The following is a 19,660-nucleotide window of genomic DNA, read 5'->3' on the forward strand; positions in this document are numbered from 1 at the left end:
AAGTGGATACTTAATGAGGTGCAATGAATGAAGCAGATACAACCATGCAGCTAACCATGTTGTGTAATTTATGCATGTATATCACCAGGGGGGCAGAACTCTGAAACAGCTATATAAGATTGTTCTGGTTCTGGTTGGGAGAAATATTAGTATGACATATAAATTCAGATTATAAGGAAGCATGAGTACGCACACACACACACACACACATACACAACTAAAAGAGAAAACTATAAATAAACAAACAGAAACAACCCTTGCTCAGTATGAACTTCCAATCCAAAGTTCAGAAATTCAAACTGACATTAGGAAAAATAACAAACCAAATCGATTGAAGATGAATTTACACTAGATAAAATGAAAATAATAGAGGAAACTGAAAATGACTTTAATATAAATGTTTTGGAGAAAAATGGAAGAACATTAATAAAAAGAAAAATTGTGGGGTAGAAATTACAAAAATATATGTAGTATCAAGTTTACTCAGAAATCTTGAAAATAAGAAAATATGACCATTGATTAAAAAAATGGAATGAGCGCACAAAACTATAGACCATATACAAGTAAAGAAAGAATTAGTATATCAAAAGACACTTCTGAGGAATTTGTCTAGAGAGCAATAAAATCTTAAAAAAATAAAAATAAGAAAAATTTGAAACAACACCCTATGTCTAATAGGGTATTTAGAGACTAATAATAGAGGAAACGTCAAAGTAACAGTACATGAAGTTAAAAATAACCTAGAATTTCTTGATTTTAAATACTATGAAACCTCAGACTGAGAATGAGTGCTGGGAATGATAAACACGAATAAAAGCATACTAAGCCCTTTGCAGTAAAATTAAAGACCATTAACGATGAAAGTAAAGTCATGAGACCTGATAGGGTATAAGAAAGTTAAGAAAGGAAGGAAGAAAGGAAGGATGGGGGAGGAAGAAGGAAGGAAGGGAGGGAGGGAAGGAGAGAGAGAGAAAGGGGAAGGGAAACGGAAAGAGAGAGGGAGGCAGGAAGGGAGGGAGGAAAACAAAGAAAAGAGAGAGGACAAAAGAAAGGAAGAAAGGAAGGAAGAAAGAAAATCTCATAAAAAAGTGATAATTAAATTGACAGCATTTTTTTTTAAATCATCAATATACACCAGTAATCAGTAGAGTAAAATCTAAATCTTGAGAAAAAGAACTGTCAACAAAATGTTCCATATCCAAGTGCTTTATTAGCCATAACTAAGGGCAAAAAAAGGGCATTTTTATCTCTTTTAGTTTTATTTATTTATTTATTTTAAAGATTATTTATTTATTTATTTGACAGAGAGAGATCACAAGTAGGCAGAGAGGCAGGCAGAGAGAGGGGAGGAACCAGCTCCCTACTGAGCAGAGAGCCCGATGTGGGACTCGATCCCAAGACTCTGAGATCATGACCTGAGCCGAAGGCAGCGGCTTAACCCACTGAGCCACACAGGCGCCCCCAAAAAAGGGCATTTTTAAAATAGATGACTATGAGGAATGCTCAAATACAACATATTGTCACTTTTATTTTTCTTTAAGATTTTACTTATTTATTTGACAGAAAGAGAAATCACAGGTAAGCAGAGAGGCAGGCAGCAGAGAGGGCGGGGAGCAGGATCCTCATTGAACAGAGAACCCGATGTGGGGCTCAGTCCAAGGACCCCAAGATCATGACTTGAGCCAAAGGCGAGGCTTAACCCACTGAGCCACCCAGGTGCCCCAACATACCTTCACTTTGAAAATCTGATAATGACTCTCAGGTGTGAACTGTGTGGAAGGAGTGAAGTGACAGGAAAAATCCATACACAGGGCACCTAGCAGGCTTACTGGGTATAGCATCCAACTCTTTTTTTTTTAAGATTTTATTTATTTATTTGACAGAGAGATCTCAGTAGGAGAGAGGAAAGAAGAGATCACAGAGAGAGAGGAAGGGAAGCAGGCCCCCTGCTGAGCAGAGAGCCCGATGTGGGACTCCATCCCAGGACCCTGAGATCATGACCTGAGCCGAAGGCAGCTGCTTAACCCACTGTGCCACCCAGGTGCCCTCCAACTCTTGATCTCAGTCAGGGTCTTGAGTTTGAGCCTCATGCTCAGCGTAGAGATTACTTAAAATAAGGAGAAAAATTAAAAATACCAATACGAAAAAGACAAAAATATAGTAATAATTTAACTATTATATGCAAGAACAGTAACTGTGACTAATGTCCATTATTAAAGCATTAGAAATTAATTTCTAAAAAAATAGAAATTAATTTCTAGATAGAAACATTTAGGGTAATATGAAAAAATGTATTTCTTAGGTCTTTAAAATTTGCTAAGGTTTTTCCCTTCTGTAGCCAAAGACAAGAAGCACTGAATATAAAAATATTTACTTAAATATGTACACTAAATGTAATTACTGATAGAGCACAAATGCAGTGTTAAAATTCTAAGCCATCAAAAGGAAAAAAAAGGGTTCTGAGTTAGGCATAATACAGTGTGGTGGTAGAAAGAGAGAAAATGTATAACTGAGTAAAAAGAATGTAATGAAGAATTAGAAGTCAGCAAGATTAAGCCAACCAAAATTACACTAAGATTTGGAGAAATGAAAGTCACTGGCCAAAGGATATGGGCTTGAATCAAGCCTCACTATGCAATTGGTTCGTAGTTGAATTTATTGATTCAAATATGTAGCACAGATAACTATGTATACATACATATTCTTATAATGTATCTGAAATTCTGTGCTCTTAATATAAGTTCACTTTCTTTTTGAAAAAGTCAGCTTTTGTCTTTTTTTTTTTTTTTAAGATTTTATTTATTTGACAGAGAGAGAGACACAGTGAGAGAGGAAACACAAGCAGGGGCAGTGAGAGAGAGAGAAGCAGGCTTCTGCTGAGCAGGGAGCCTGATGCAAAGCTGGGTCCCAGGACCCTAGGATCATGACCTGAGCCGAAGGCAGATGCTTAAGGACTGAGCCACCCAGGCGCCCCAACTTTTGCCATTTAAATACAAAACTTAGTAGCTAGTTTATTGTCTTAGTATTTATATGTCAGAAATATAAAACACTGTTGATAGTGGCTAAATACAAAAATTAGTAGCTAGTTTATTGTCCTAGTATTTATATGTCAGAAATATACAACGCTGTTGATAGTGGCTCCTTCTAGAAGAGTGAACTGAATAGCAGTCATGGGGACAGAATATAGACATTTCTTTCTTTGAATTTCTCACCATGCAGGTGTTTCTCTTGCTGTGCAATATATCTTCCCTTTGCTACCTACAATTCACTTTCCATCCTTCCTAACTTCTCACTTGCCATGTGAGGCTGACCCCTGTTTCTTACAACAGTGAGCATTCTTGAACTCTGGTGTTCTATTTGGGCTCAGTCAGTGAGGTGCTCTGACAGGAAGTAGAGAGAGGTCAGGGTACCCATGACCCTGGTTCCCTCCCTCTGAGGTTGCCTTGAACTGACTGTGTATCTTAATTGAATGTCACTGCTTCTCTTAGGGAGCCTATATCTTACAATTCTCTTCTGTCAAGTTATTGTTACTGTTCTCTCTCTTTCCTCCAGTTTCATGGCTTGGTGACTGCTCTGTTGCTATGAAGCCCAGGTCACAATATACTGACTTATTCTCCATCCACATCAGGAAACAGTATTTGACTGTGCTGTCTGGTTCCTTCAGAAATCCCCTGGTACACTGTTCAAAAAATACATAATTTTTTGAAATGGTCACAGTCTTCATAGGCTAAATGGAAATATTTTATCCTTTTCTTCCTTTTCTTAGAGGGAGGTGGAAGCTTCAGGGAATTGTAGAAGGTGACGAGTCATATTCCCAATTAAAAATCTCTCTCCTTCAACATCTTAAATACAAAGGCTTCTTACAATAATATATTAACATATAAATGTCAGATACTTGTCTCCCTAGCAGCCATTTTCTTCCTCCTTTCTTCTTGCATAAAATGACCTTCCATGACAGAGACTGAAGACTATTGAAGTGTGTCTCCCCAAACTTTCTGCAGATAATAGTGGGCAGACAACTCAGTTTTTACCAATGAGCTGTGTGAGAAGACTATCTGGGGTGAGAGGGACTTGGAGAAAGATTTTCACTTTAATACATGTAGGAGTTGAAAGAAGAAACGTTTTGTAGTTTCTTCCTCACCTTCTTCCTGCTTGGAAACCTGCCATGTTTGGATCAGCTCCTTTCAGACCCAACACTTGAATTTCACCTCTGAGGAAAGATACTGCTACCACAAGCAGGATGGAAGAGTGGAGAGCAAGAATCAGGGTGATTTAGGACTCACTGAGGCTTTGAGTCAATTCTGGAACAGCCAAGGTTTAGACTTCTCATTATGCGTAATTTAATGTTATTTTTAAGACATTATGAATTTATTGTTATAGTCCAAACCATGTTCTATTGATAGAGAAAGGAAGTTGTAACTGTCACAAAATCTAATTTAAAATATATAAATAAAAATAGGGATTTGAATGAAGATAATTGGAGACGTCTTAGGAATTCAATTATATGAAAACATACTAGTCACATGAATAGTTGGAAGAAGTTTTATCAACAATTCAACTTCTCTGCTCACTATTGTTTCATTGCTCAGTAGAGCTTGTCACATGACTAAATGTTTAGTTTCTGACATCATCCCCAACTCACCCCTATCAAAACTCTTATTATTATTGTGTGAGACACTAAAAAAAAAAAAGTATTCTCTGAAATTCTGTGAAATTCCACAGAAAAAGAATATTCTTTTTTTTTTTAAGATTTTATTTAGTTAGTTGATAGAGGCACGACGAGAGAGAGAATACAAGCAGGGGGAGTGGGAGAGGGAGAAGCAGGTTCCCCGCTGAGCGGGGAGCCCCATGTGGGGCTTGATCCTAGGATCCTGTGATCATGATCTGAACCAACGGCAGACCCTTAATGACTGAGCCCCCCCAGGAACCCCAAGAAAAAGCATATTCTATGAACATGCATTAATTTTCCAACCTAGAACATCCAACATGACTGATGGAAGGGTGGTATAGAAGAATGGGAAAGGGGTGGCAGCATTTTTCCCTGAGTACAACCAGCGAGGCTTTTGCATTGCAGAGCATTTATAAATAATAATAAAATGGACCAAAAATTATTCAGCTTTATATCCGCATAATGGGTCTACAGTTCCAAACAATGTTAGTGATATAAGAGTCCTCTTTTTTAAGGCAAGTACCATCTCCTGCTTTTGGCAAGTCACTGGGTGGTTCTAGAAAAACAGTAAAGAGCTTGTAATTGAGTGACTCTACTATACAGGCAATGCGCTAGCCAACAGGAAGAAAGTAACATTTAAAACAAGAATATTACCTGCTATTAGGGAGTTTTACAACCTGGTGTCAGATAGACATTAACCACATGAAATACATGCTTTATCTACACCATATTATGATTATATAGTATAATATATATCATTATATATTATTATCTCTATGTATTTACATATTTTATATAGGTACAATTATATATTATAATACATGCATATTATACTTTATATCGTACTCATGCTTAACACACAAAAACAATGACAAACACAAATTACTATATTTATATTTTTTGTGTACAACACATTAGCACTAACTGTCAGAAGTTCTATGATAGAAAACTAGAACAACTTGACATACACTGAGATTCCAAGAAAGAAATTTTACATAAGACGTTCTTAAGATAAAAACTGAATTATATGCCAGAGGAAGAATAGGTAAGAGTGTTATGGATAGTAAATGAAGAATTTTAAATAAGGGAAAAAAGTAGGAGCAAATTAAACAACAGCAACAACTGCATTTCCTTTGAGAACTGCCATCAATTATTTGCTTTATTTTCTTCATCTGGAGAATGGGGATGGTAACTCTATCTAACTCATTAAGTTGTGATGATTGAATGAAGGGTTTGTACTGTACATAAGGTAGTGCTTGTCCAAGAGTATTCTGCAAGCATGTCTAAGGAAATAAAAATGAGGGATGGGTCAGTAGATAGAAGAAAGGAAGAGAGGGAAGGAGAGGCTTAGGAAGAAAAGGAGAGATAGAAGGAAAGGAGAGAAAGAGGAGGGAGAAGGGAGGGGGCGGCAAAAAGAGGAAAGACGCAGAGGAAGATAGCCTTCTTATGCATGAGTTCCAACGTTTCTCAGCTCAGGTCGTGATCTTGGTTGGGGTCCCGAGATCGAACCCCACCTTAGGCGGGCTCCCTGCTCACCAGGGAGTCTGTTTCTCCCCGTCTCCTTCTGTTCAGATTCTCTCTCTCCCCCTTTCTCTCTCTCAATAAAATCTTATTTTTAAAAAAGTTTCTAGTCTATGATGTAGATGGATAGATGACAGATATCATAGATCTATCTGAACATGCTGATATCTCTATCTGTACCTGTATATCAATCAAGAACAGAATTCGTGGGTCTTGAAATTTGCACATGTTCCGTTTTAGGCTGTTGGCGATCTGCTTTCTAAAGATTTTCTTTCTCTTGCCACTATTCCCCCACTTTCTACAGTTACATAGACAGTTATGATGGTTTTTCTTTTTCTATACCCTGCCAACATTTGTCATTATAGGCCTTTTAATTTTTGTTAGTTATAAAATGAGTTCTCAGTATGGTTTTCTCTGCACTTTTCTGCTCATAATGAGATTAGGTATGTTTTCATTCTGTGAAAAGTTTGTTGATGTCCAATGTTTTCAGGGGATGACCTTTGCCTGAGTTCTTTTATATATCTTATATTCTAGAGCTTTTTTCAGTTAATAACAAATTTATAAATCTGTGCCCTTATTTTCAATCTTTTCATAGGTCATTTTAATGAACAGAAACACTAATTTTATTATATGTTCCGAATTATCAGTCTTTTCAATCCCATTTGTCATTTTTTGTCTCATTAGAAGATATTTTAATACTAGGAGTGTGCCATTGATCCTTATATGTTTTTTAAAGTCTTTGAGGTACTGTCTTTGAAATTTATGTTTCATCTGAGGTTGATGTGCATATAAACCCAATTTATTTTTTCCATATTTATAATTAGTTCCTCTGCTATTGACTGAAGTGATTATCCCTTTCCCATTGATGTGACTTTATCTTATGTCTAGTTTTAAATATATATAGGTCTGTTTCTGAGCTCAATGCTAATTTAGTTATATTTCTGAAAAAAGAGCTACTCTATTCTTTAATTATTTATATATTACTTATTAATGTGTAAATAAATTCATGTACCTGTTCCAAAAATGTTTTTGTTCTTTTTTGCCTTTTAAACTTCCATATATGCTTTTGAAGCAATTTTCAATTAATGTAAAATTTGGTTTTATGAGACTGTGTTCACAAAAAAAAAAAAAATCTGTAGCTTATAAAAGACTAGTGTGTATTTTTCTCACTTAAAATCTCCATCCAAAGGAAGCCCTACTTTATGGTATTATCAAGCGTTGTGAATTGTATTCAATTTTTGTTTGTTTCCCCCTTCTACAATTTTCCCTCATCCCCATATGCCAGAACAACTCTTCAATACATCCTTATTTCATATAGAAAGAAGTAAGGGAAGTCAAAGGTGAAGGGCAAATCCCATGTATTTAATGGCAAAAACTTGAAATTGCATACATTTAAAATTTTTTTCTTCAATTTCTATTATATGGAGAAAATTTAGCCTTATGACCATACTTACCTACTAGGGGTAAAGGAATTTTTTTTTTTCCTGGATAATGATATTCTAAGGATAAAATTTAAAAATCAAGATGTTACCAAAAAAGAACATAAAGGGACAGTGACCTTTTTTATTGTTGTTAATTTATTTCTGTGGCTATCCAAATATCCATGCACTCACTTCTCAGTCATGGAACAATTTTTTTTTCTCCAGCATGAAAATCCTAAATTAATATATACATAAATATCCATGAAGAATGATTAATGTTCAGCAAGTTCCAATATGGACATTTAGTTTATACAGTTAAGAGACAAGTAATATGTTTATCTACCCCATGTTGAACTAAGGATTAGGAATAGGAACACTGTAATAAAAAAATCACTTGGAAAGAGGAAGCGAAGAAACACTGTTGCCTTATCCAAAGCATTTATCAAATGTCAGTGGATAGGACACAGCACTTTAGAAACAACTCTGTTGTTCGGTGTCTAATGTGCATTCTGGATCTGCCTCTGGGGAATTTTCCCCTGTCTCGTCACGCCCCAGGTCACATTTAAGAAGAAATTGAAGAATATTCTCCCAGAGAGATTAGTGCAGGTTTGGTCTTCTAGAGGTGGTTTATTATACGATACCTCTGCATATCAAGCTCTCTGTTTCTCTGCCGATACAATTACTTGGCTAACTTAATGTCCCCACCCATTAAGTGTGTGACGTGCATAGTAACTTCTAAAGGATACAGTATAGAAAGCTGAGAATAAAAGAATAACTTGACACTGGAGAAAGCTGACAAACACTCCTTCAATCAGAAGTTATGTTGACAGTAGTTACTCTTGATAAGACCTGAAGAAAACAGCACTTTATCTCTGCAAACATTATCCCACAAACCCATGACCGCAGTTTGACCATGAGAAACACATCAGGCAAAATTAAACTGATGAAGAATTTACCAAATATCTGATCAGTGCTCCTCAAAACTGTCAAGGTCATCAAAAACAAGGAAGGTCTGAGAACGTGTTCACCATCTAGAAGAACATATAGAAATATTATGAGTAAATATAATAGGAGATCCTGGATGGGATTTTAGAACAGAAAGAAGAACATGAGAGGAAAGGTATAAAATGTTAGCGGAAGTGAAACCAATGCCTGGCTCAAAGCAGAAACCTCTCAAAGGCCACTGGCCACCAAGGTTTTTCTCGGGCCAGTGTCGCTCCCACTGCAACATAGGGAATATCTAAGCAAATCTCTTCAAGGATATTTTTGGCAAAAAAAAGAAATGTTCGGTCTCACGGTGGACCTGGATACTGTGGGGAAGACCACCATCCTGTACAAACTGAAGTTGGCTGAGATCGTGACAACCACTCCCACCAAAGGCTTCAAAGTGGGAACCACAGAGCACAGGAATGTCAGCTTCATCGGGTGGGTTGTGGTGGTCCGGACAAGACCCATCCTCTGTGTTGTCACAGCTTCCAGACCGCACAAAGTCTTATCTTTGTGGCTAACAAAAAGGGCAGAGGGCTTGTGAACGGGACCCATGAGGAGCTCATGACGATGCTGTTGGAGGATGAGCTCATCGACACCGCTGTCCTATTGGTGTTCAGGAACAACCTGGACCTCCCCAATGCATGAATGCATCCAAGACAACAGAGGAGGTGGATCTTCACTCTATGCACTGCAGGAAATGGTATGTTTGGGCCACCTGTGCCACCAGCCCAGACAGGTTCTGGACGCACTGGACCAGCTGTCCAATCAGCTGTGGAACCAGAACGAGCCGTGCTCCAACCCTTTGTTCTCAATCCCTTCCCCTTATCTCCCACCCCTGCTTTACTCTCCAGGTGTATGTGTGCCAGAAAGTGTCCCCACGGTCAGTCACACTCTGCTTCAAGCATGTCATGCGCAGCCCAGTTTTTATTGAACGTAGTTTTTCTTCCCAATGAGGCAGTATCTAGTACTCCTGTGCAATATTACTCAGCTTTGTTGTTGTTGTTGTTTTTGTTGTTACTGTAAAGAGAGAGAGACTCAGTCTACTATTCAGTACTGAGAAGGGATTTTAGGCACACAGAGTCTCCAGGAATCACTGTGTGGGAACAGCCTTGGCACTCCTCCTCTAGAGTCCATTCTGCATGGTCACACTAGGGCCCTGTAATTCTCTCTGTGTGGGGTCATCCCGCATCTGCTGGCCTTTATGCTTGTACTTGTGATCACACAGCAACCCCCCCGGAGACAAGTTGGGGGCTGCAGCCACTGCTTGTGAACCCGTCTAAGGGTCCCTGGCCTTCACTTGCATCACTGTGTGCATTATGGGGTCTCACCAGTGGAGTGTGGCCAGGTGAGTGGGACGGTCACCCTAGAGTCTCAACCCCTGGAGCCCTCATTTTTACATTCTATCACTCCCTCAGCCTGCAAGGGTCAGATTTTCCATTAAAACGAAGACCTCAACTTTTTTTCTTTTGTATTTTGAGAAACCCTGAAGAAGCAGGAGCTGTTCAACTTCATCTTGGGGAAATCCTTGGAACTGGTTTATTTGGTGTCCTGAAACCTCTTAGGGCTTTCAATACACAAAAGCAGTTTTGTATACATTTGTTTATATACTTATTTTCTATTTTCATTTTGACAAACAGTGTAATTATAGTGACTAAAATAAAATTCTGAACTACTAAAAAAAGCTATAAAACCTTAATAATTTACTGTAAATAAAAATATATCAATAATACTTTGTTAGTTGTGACAAATAAACCACATTAATATGAGATGTGGATAATAAGGAAAACTGGATGCAGGATACAGAACTTTTTCTGCTCTGCTTGCAACTTTTCTATAAATCCAAAATTGTGTTAAAATAAAATTTATCAAAAATTTTAGTAGTATCTTGTTCATTTATGAATGATAATGTCCAAATATTCTCTCTAAACATGATTCAAATCTGAGGTGCTTGGCTTTCAATTTAAAATTCTCAGTTCTCTTATTCTTTATCCCTCCTGACCTACATCAAAATAATGGAGGATGTCTTGCTAGACAAGACAAGATGTCTCGTCTGGACAAGGTATCTCTGAAAAATTCTAGGCTTAGAGTTTTAAACCACCTAAGTACTGTGTATTATGAATCCAGAAATCTGTGAAGGCAGGCTTGTCTGTATTTGCCCCCTTACCCTAAACTATTTTCCAAATTTCAGCTGATAATCATGATTTGTCACTTGTCTTCCCCCAATGTGGAGAATATTGAGAGACTGAAGGTCTATATAGTGGGAGAGCTCTAGTTTAATCAGTAAATTTAATTCTTACCAGAAGGTAATTGCACAGCTACAATTTTAATTTAACAAAATACTGTTTTAGAATTCATTCTTGGAAAACATCTGCTATACATTTTTTAAAATATCAGAATTGGCTAAGATTGCTCTCATACCTGGTCCATTGAAGATCTAGTAATATTGTCGGACAAACAGAGAATACATACCCTGCTCCAAAAGTCCAAGTGGTTGTTTAATTCCTCTTTATGAAAGCCAAGAAAATGTGTCAAAATTATGATTTTATTTGCATTAGTAAGTGCTCATTTATAATGGTTGGTGAAACATAACAAAGACCAATAATTATGTTGCTGACATCAAAGTACAGGTTTAGACACAGGGTGAGTAGATTAGTTAGTGGAGGATAGAAAGGGAAATTTTCATCCAGGATTTAATCTTGTGGATGCATGATTCTGACTCCTACATACCTTCTGTGCATATTGTGATCTATCTTCATTTAGGGTTGAAGCAAAAACTGCAAATAAAGTTGCCTTCAGTTAGAATTTTTTCCTACTGTCCTTTCTTTAATTTTTATTAGAATGCCATATGCTCCATTGCTGGTAGACTTCAAAGCAACCTTAGGTTTTCTTCTTATGCTCACAGCCCCAATTTTGTCCAGGCTTCTGTCCTGAAACTTTGGTAAATCCTGTTGGAAAGACATTCTATGGTGATTCCACAGTGATCCCACAGTGGTACCACCATGATTGGTCAGCGAATGAATTCCAGTGACTGACATGTGATTGAATGCCAGGCAGTGAGAAATAGGGGCATATCGGCAGGGGTCAAAAGTGTTTTGGGCTTAGGACTTTGGCACCTAATACACGAAATGTAAGGTCCTTTACTGGCCTGGTGTGATGTGATGCCTGATGCTGCTGCAACCGTCTTGTGACCATGAGAGAGACTAACCAATACTCCCAGAATGTCAGCATAAAGAGATGAAAATAAGCTAAGTACTGAGGTACTGAGCTGCTTATTTCCAAATTGCCGTTATGTAATAGAACAAATTTCTTGAGTGCTTAAATCATTTTAATTCAGTATTTGTTCCTTGCAAGTGAAAGTATCTTACCAACACAGATGACCTGTTATTAAAAAGTTCTGTACACTGTGAAGTAAATGAAATTTACCAAATTGTAACTATGTGCAATAAAGGTCTGCTCTAATGCAGTTAGTTTTAAAGCAGGTAGTTATTTTTAGAGGCTGCATATAGAACATGGCTTCTTAGTATTTATTTGTTTGATAAATTTAAAATATTGATTATTTAAGTTTAAATATTTATATATGTTTTATTAAGTTTAAAACTAATATAAAGAAATTAAAATGTATATAGTTGTATAATTAATATAGCAAGCAAAAGTAAGTCTCTTTTCACCTGAGGTAATTTTTTGTACTTTGTAAGGGGAGGGGGACTATATGAAGGATACTATATTCTAAACCTCTGCATACTGCTTTTAAAATATTAGTTTATTTTGCCTCAAATTATATTCACACATTTTTCCTGTGCATTTGATTAGTTTTAAAACTGACTCTCCCTTTTAACTCTATATAAATTATCTGTATGATCACATAGTAAGATAATAGAAGATAGCATAGCACCAAAGTCCTTAAAAATAGTCAATATTGAATAATATGACAAGAGAATTATGTTATTATAGATGACACAATCATAAATTATATCATTAGTTATGTGATAAAAATATTATTTTACTTAACCTATATAAGAAAATTAAGAATTCTCACCACCAAAGATGAGGCTTACTTTTGCACTTAGACGTATTTTTTTTATTCATTGAAACTCTTTAACTTTGTGAAAAACAGACTAAAATAATTTTGAAAGACTAATAATAGTAAAGCCCACTGTGTGATATTTCTATCAATGTAAATTATTTCCTTCATATATCACTTCATTTATTTTGTACATTTCCACATTCTGGTCATCATTCATTTTATATCTCGAATGATTTTGTATCTCAAATCCTAATTCACAGACAGTACTTAATTATTTTGATTGTATGTCCTAATAACATCCTTTGTGAATTTAATTTTATGAATACATGAATAACTATTTCTCTTACTACCTACAATAATGATGAGATTTTTATCTGTTTATAAACATCCTCTTGTTAGCCTAGAATTAGAATTCACTTCAAAAATAATATATATCCTAATGATTGAAGTGGTTCTAATATCAAAAACCTTTAGCCTACAATATTCTGCAAAATTTGACACTATTTTTACTTGAAATATAGTCCAGTTCACTCAGAAATTTGGTCTGAGACAAGGTTCACACTATTGTACTGATGAAATTATCCCAGAGATGTTAATACATAAAATAACAATGTTTTATTTTTCCAGATCAGGACATAAGCCTGTTGATTAAAACTTGGGCGTATACTGAGTTCAATCTATGATCGTTCAGCCTAATGTCCCATACAGTAGATTTTACTATAATTCTATTTCACATAAACGGTAACTGCTTGGAATAGATCTCAAATGTGATAAACTGAATTAAAAATCTTATGGGCTTCCTTATTCAGAAGTCTCATTCGCTTATAAAAATGTGTATGAAATATTTCCTTATTATCTTTGATTTTAGAAGTTTGCTGAAATAAAGATCTGCTTTTTAATTTTTTTGGCATGCCTTTATGTATTAATTATATCCCTTTTTGCTGTTTACTTTTCCCCTCAAACTCTTTAGATTTTCAATATAGGGTTTCACCCTCATCCCTAAATCTACTGTGTCTTCTTTTCAACACAATAATTCCAATGAATAGCTTTTATTTGATGGTGGAAATTGTGATTTGAGAGTTAGACAGATACATATATATGAATGCATAAAAATACTTTGTGTGGATCTATATGGCTATGTATTAGATGGATTTTATTTATAGTCTTTTCAACTTCTCTACATCTTCACTAAATTTTTCTAATTTGATATCAACCATAGTGATCCAACAGAATGGTAGTTTTGTATGTTTTTATCCTTTATCTTGATCATTGTTTTATATATTGTGGCAATACAGTATTAGATGCATAAAGGTTTAGAATGATTTTTAAATCTGGCATGCTGACTTTTTAATTTGATATGTTTTAATACTTTCTTATTAGTTTGTCTGTTTTTCCTTTTGGCTATTATTACTGGTTTAACAATTTTCTTTTTGCTACTATATTTTCCATGTTTTATTTTTAAATTTGTGTGATCTTATCTTCTGGATGTGTTGATTGTTTATATTGCTATAGCATAGGACCCCCTCAACCCCACTCACACACACGTAATAGCTAACACAGGCCATTCAGCATCAGAAGACTTTGAGCTATTGATATCACATCTCAAAGAAAACTGAAAGATCCTTTCCTGAATATGAAGAGTGAAATACTTCCTTGCCAAACCCAACTTCGAAGACAGCTTTTAGTCATTAACTTTCCAGAGTAGGTGTATAAATACCCCAGCTCCCTCAGTCCTCTAGTAAGTAATTCTGATATGTATGTTTTTTGTAGTTTCCCAGAGTTGGGATTTTTGGGGTTTTGTTTGTGTGTTTGTTTCTGTCTTTGTTTTAAGATAAAATCTTACTTGCTCTATTCATTAGTAACTAAATGCATATTCTTTGCTGACTGCTTCCCCAGTTCCCACTTCTTTGCTTGTGTTCATGAAAATACCAAAAAAATTACATGTACTTAAATCCTTATCTGCTAAATGTGCTTCTGGGAGAACCAGCGGAGAAAATCAACTTCTCAATATTCAATTTGTTAAACAGAAAATTTATTTATATTTACATATATTGTGATTTCACCATCTCATTTTACCCTTTTGATTTGCCCCATATTTGTAATTTTCTTTATCATTTGGAGTACAAACAGCAACAAGATACTTTGGGATTTACTTTTTTCTTCATTTAATTTCACCCAAGGGGAAGGAAAATCCAGAAGAAGCTTGAAATTGATTTCAGGAGTTTTAATACAAAGAGGAAAAGAAACTTACATGTTAAACTAGAACAAACATTAAACAAATAGGACTCTTATTTCAAATTACCAGAACAAAAGACATGGAAATAATTATAAATTGCTGAGAAATAGTTTATGCTCAAGCATGTGTTTTAAACATTTTTTTAAATTAATATATGAAAATATATTATTTTAAATATAAAATATGATTTATTTTGCAACTTTGAAGGCAGGAAGGAATTGTAAAAATTGAATAATGATTAGTATAATAATAGTACTATCATTTATCAAGTACTTGCTAAAACAAAGACATAGTACTGAAGACATTATATACATTCTTTCCTTTACTCTTCATCCCAACCTTGGGGTTTTACACTGTTATCCTTAGTTTTTAATTATAGATGAAGAATCTGAAGTTTCCATACATTCGGTAAATTGTCCATATCACAGACAGAATATCCCCAAGTTATTCTGACACACATGATCTGAATAGCAGGAAAATTTAAGCATATTGGAAGAGAATGAAGTTGAAACTATTTTCCTGAAACAAAAATAGAAAATGTTTTCAAGTATTTAATACTATTCTGAAGCACAGTGTTCTATATTATGTAGTACTATAATAAAGATACTATGATCTCTCTCTCTTTTTTTTTTTAAGATTTTATTTATTTATTTAACAGGCAAAGATCACAAGTAGGCAGAGAGGCAGGCATGGAGAGAGGAAGAAGGCTCCCTGATGAGCAGAGAGCCTGATGCAGGGCTTGATCCCAAGACCCTGAGATCATAACCTGAGTTTAACTCACCAAGCCACCCAGGTGCCCCAAGATATTGCTATGTAAAAAGCATCTGCTATCTAAACTTTTTAAAAACTGTCTTATAAAATTTCAAAAGAGATTATTTTCATTGCTTCATAAGTGTCCCCCTCAATCTATATTTTAGGTTCAGTCTTCAGACTATCTATCTATTTATCTACATGCTTATCAATCTATCTATATACCTGTCAAAATTTATTCTGCTTCTGCAAGGAATCTTCATAAGCTGAGCCTTACAATTATCTTAGAATGTCACAAATGTGTGTAACATCCCAGTATGCCGTATTTCAACACCACTAACTCTACCTAGTTTGAGGTCAAGTGCTATAAAATGTAAACAAATATTGACTTAAAAGTGAAATCAACTGGGCACCTGGGTGGCTCAATCAGTTAAGACTCTGCTTTTGGCTCAGGCCATGATCACAAGGTCCTGGGATGGAGTCCCACATCAGGCTCCTTGCTCCGCAGGGATTCTGCTTCTCCCTCTGCCACTCCTCCACTAATTGTCTCAATCTCTCTCTCTCAAATCATAAATAAATAAAAATTTTAAAAAGGAAATAAATATAGTGTTTTAGAGCAAAGATCAATGCATTTATTCAGGAAAAAAATTGAGTTTTCTATGTATTTAGTAATCATAAGCTTCTGATCTAGACTTTCAACATCTTAAACTTCTCTTCCCTCCACCCCTCCCCCATCATAAGCATAAAACTATCTCCCTATTGTTAGCAGGGTTATTGTAATGGTTAAATGAAGTCAGGGTAAGTGCTGTAAAAATGGTCAAGTGTTATATAGAGAAAATAGAATTAGGGTATTACTGTTAATAAAGTCACAATTTACAGGAATTTACCAGTTATAGTCTCCTTACTATCTCTCTGATTGACTGTTTTGTCTGAGCCACTTAAACTATGTCCACCAGAAATAGCCTCTATGATCTTGACTTTTATCTGATGCCAAAATGATAAAAATCTTGATTACCACCTATTAAAATTATAGCAGAAAAACCCAATTGCCAATCCTGACTTTATTTCCCATAAGGATCCTGTATGAAGATACAGCCCATCATACTATCTCCCCAGTGAATCAATAGAGTTCTCACTAAAAATCTTGGTGATTTCAGTATTAATATTAAAAATCCTTTTGGTGCCTTAACCCCAGAAGTTCTTTAAGTGCCTCAACCTCAACTATTTTGTCCTTCATCCATTCACTCTGTGGTCATGCCCTCGTCTTGCTATTTCAGCAGCCATGCCCCTTCCTTAATATCAGCTTCAACCATTCCATTTTCCAACCAGGGCCTCCTATCTTTTCAGTTTTACTCCGTATTATCATAGTTTCCAAAAACCTCTTTTTTCCTTCCGAACTGTCTTCAATCCATTGACCTACAACTGAAATTCATCCCCTTCATGTCTTTATTTTCTTTATTTCCTGACCTGGTTTCATTACAACCATTCTATTTCATGACCTTGGAATCCCTTTCCCCTCTCCTTTTTCCTTTATGCAATCTCCTCTTTCGGAAAATTCCAACCTCCGTTAAGTGTGACTCTCTATCTGTTCTGTTGCTGTATGTGAGTGACTCAAAGTGGCTGGAGGAAAACACATACCCCTACTGACTGATTTATCTTTTAACTCATGGCCAGTAACCTCATCTCCCTTCGCACTCAGAGAGCCGACTTAATGTTCCTTGCCTTATATACACTCAAATTATAACCTCAAGGACTATGTCGTTGTATTGCATCTTTCTTCTCAAACATCTTTAAAAAAAAATCTGGGAAAGTATGCAGAATTAGAAATCAAACTCTAGGATCTCCTTACCCATCTAACTGCATTTGTACTCACATACTGATTATCTTCTTGGTTTAATTTTTTTCTTATCTGTATTACTAAGGCCAAAGGCCAAATCCTATACTATTGCAATGCAATTATCCCCTCTCAAACTATCTTGTTACAAACATTCTTTGTATTTATTTACCATTTAAATTAATTATCAGTTAAAACCAAACAAAGAATACATTTTAAAATGTTTTTAACTATATATTTTGTATATCAGTCATGTTAAATATTTCAACGATTAAGCTAAAGTCTCCAGTGAAATTTGTTTGGTAAATCAATCAGACGATTATTTGCCCTCATCTTAGTTGATTTATCAGAAACAACTGACACAACTGATCACTCCCTTTATAGAAACAGATTCTCCACCTAGTACCCAGGACCTATACCCTCCCAATTCTCCTCTAGCTTCACCTTCCAACCACTTTTGTTGATTCCTTTACTATATTTTGAGCATTTCATTTTTTTTTTTTATTCTATATTCCTTATTGAAATATACCTACACAAAATACGTTGGTGCTTCTGGGTCTTCACAAACAGAATACCCAAATCTGCATTTCTGTTTTCATTCTCCCCTAAACTTCCTTCTCCTTCAATTGTCCCCTTTTCGGTACATAAACAACTCCCTTCTTCCTGTTGTTCCCACCCAATACCTTGGATTCATCATGGACTCACTTCTTTTTCCTTCCTTACGTACTAGTAGAAAACACTATACAATTACCATGTGATTACACTGTCCTAGCTGCTGTTTACCCATAAACACACACTTTACGTGTGCGCACATAAATATATACCTTAGCAATGAATTTTTGAAATAACTTAGATAGGAAAGTCTAATTATTCATTTTTTTACAGAGAAGACATCATGGTAATTTTAAGTAGCACCTGGCTATAAAACATAAAACAGCCAGTTCTGGGATTTAAACCAAAGTAGTCTGTCTCCAGTGTACATACTCTTAAGTCTGTCTCAGCCTGTTATGCTTTTGAAATATAGCCAAGATCCAATCCAATCAGTTCTCGAGGTCTTTCATTACTGACTTGCTCTAAGCAACCACTGTCTAATTCTAGGTTTCAGTGTCCTGCTAACTACTTTCCAGACTTCTACTCTTGCTCTCTATAGTTCAAATTCAGAATTATTTGCATTTTTAAAATATCCACATATCATATCTCTCTGTTCAAACTCCTACAATTCCTTCTCATCTGTCTCTCAAAAAAGAAAAAAAAAAATCTTATACTATAGGCATTGGTAGATCTGCCCCCCACCACTCTCTTTCCTTTCTGAATCCACATTCTACCTCTCTCCCCCTCTCCAGCCTCCAGGCTTACTTGCCAAGATCCCTCCTGCTTTGGCATATTAGATTGCATTTGCTATTCTTTCAGTCTGGAATACCTTTCTTTTGGACACCTGCTTGTCTTGCTCCCACCTCTCCATCAGTCTGTTCAAACATTACTTTTTTAGATAAGCTGTCCCTTAACACCCCATAGAAAATAACACCAATCTCTCTCTCTGCTTATTACTTGACCTTGTTTTCTTCTTAGCTGGGGGCATCTGTTGGGCCAGATGAGCTTTCCTTTTTTTATTTTATTTTATTTTTTTTTAATTTCCAGTAGAAAAAAATGTGTTTTTATTTATTCCTGCAAAACTAGTAGATATTAGCAGATACTCAAGAAATATTCATTGCAGGGCACCTGGGTGGCTCAGTGGGTTGGGCCGCTGCCTTTGGCTCAGGTCATGATCTTGGGGTCCTGGGATCGAGTCCCGCATGGGGCTCTTTGCTCAGCAGGAGCCTGCTTCTCTCTCTCTCTCTCTCTGCCTGCCTCTCCATCTACTTGTGATCTCTGTCAAAAAAATAAAAAAATAAAAAAATAAACCTTTAAAAAAATAAATATTCATTGCATAAATTAGTAGTTCATGCATGTACAAAATTAGAATGCATAATTATTCTAAGTTGTCCAGATGCTTTTGTAGTTAAGCTGAAGTTTAAATTAAGCCAAGATCACATTGCACATCTTCTTTTAGGCAGATTGACAACATTAGGTGCATATCTATGTGAAAAACTATTGTCACACGATATGGGATAATTTGATGTGAAGTCTTCTGGAAACTACCTTCCTATCCAAAGGTAGCAGCAGAACAGAGTAACTAGTCCACATCCGTAACAAGTCCGGAATTTGACAACTTCCT

General features: G+C 35.8%; 1 pseudogene; it reads left to right on the forward strand.

Annotated features, from left to right (window-relative positions):
- The first annotated feature begins 8,738 nt into the window (after nt 1-8,738).
- LOC123394542 lies at nt 8,739-9,532 on the forward strand (annotated as a pseudogene).
- Nucleotides 9,533-19,660: the final 10,128 nt, after the last annotated feature.

The sequence above is a fragment of the Mustela putorius genome, unplaced genomic scaffold, assembly GCF_011764305.1.
Source record: "Mustela putorius furo isolate JIRA1106 unplaced genomic scaffold, ASM1176430v1.1 tig00003834_pilon_pilon_pilon, whole genome shotgun sequence".
Classification (NCBI taxonomy): Eukaryota; Metazoa; Chordata; class Mammalia; order Carnivora; family Mustelidae; genus Mustela; species Mustela putorius.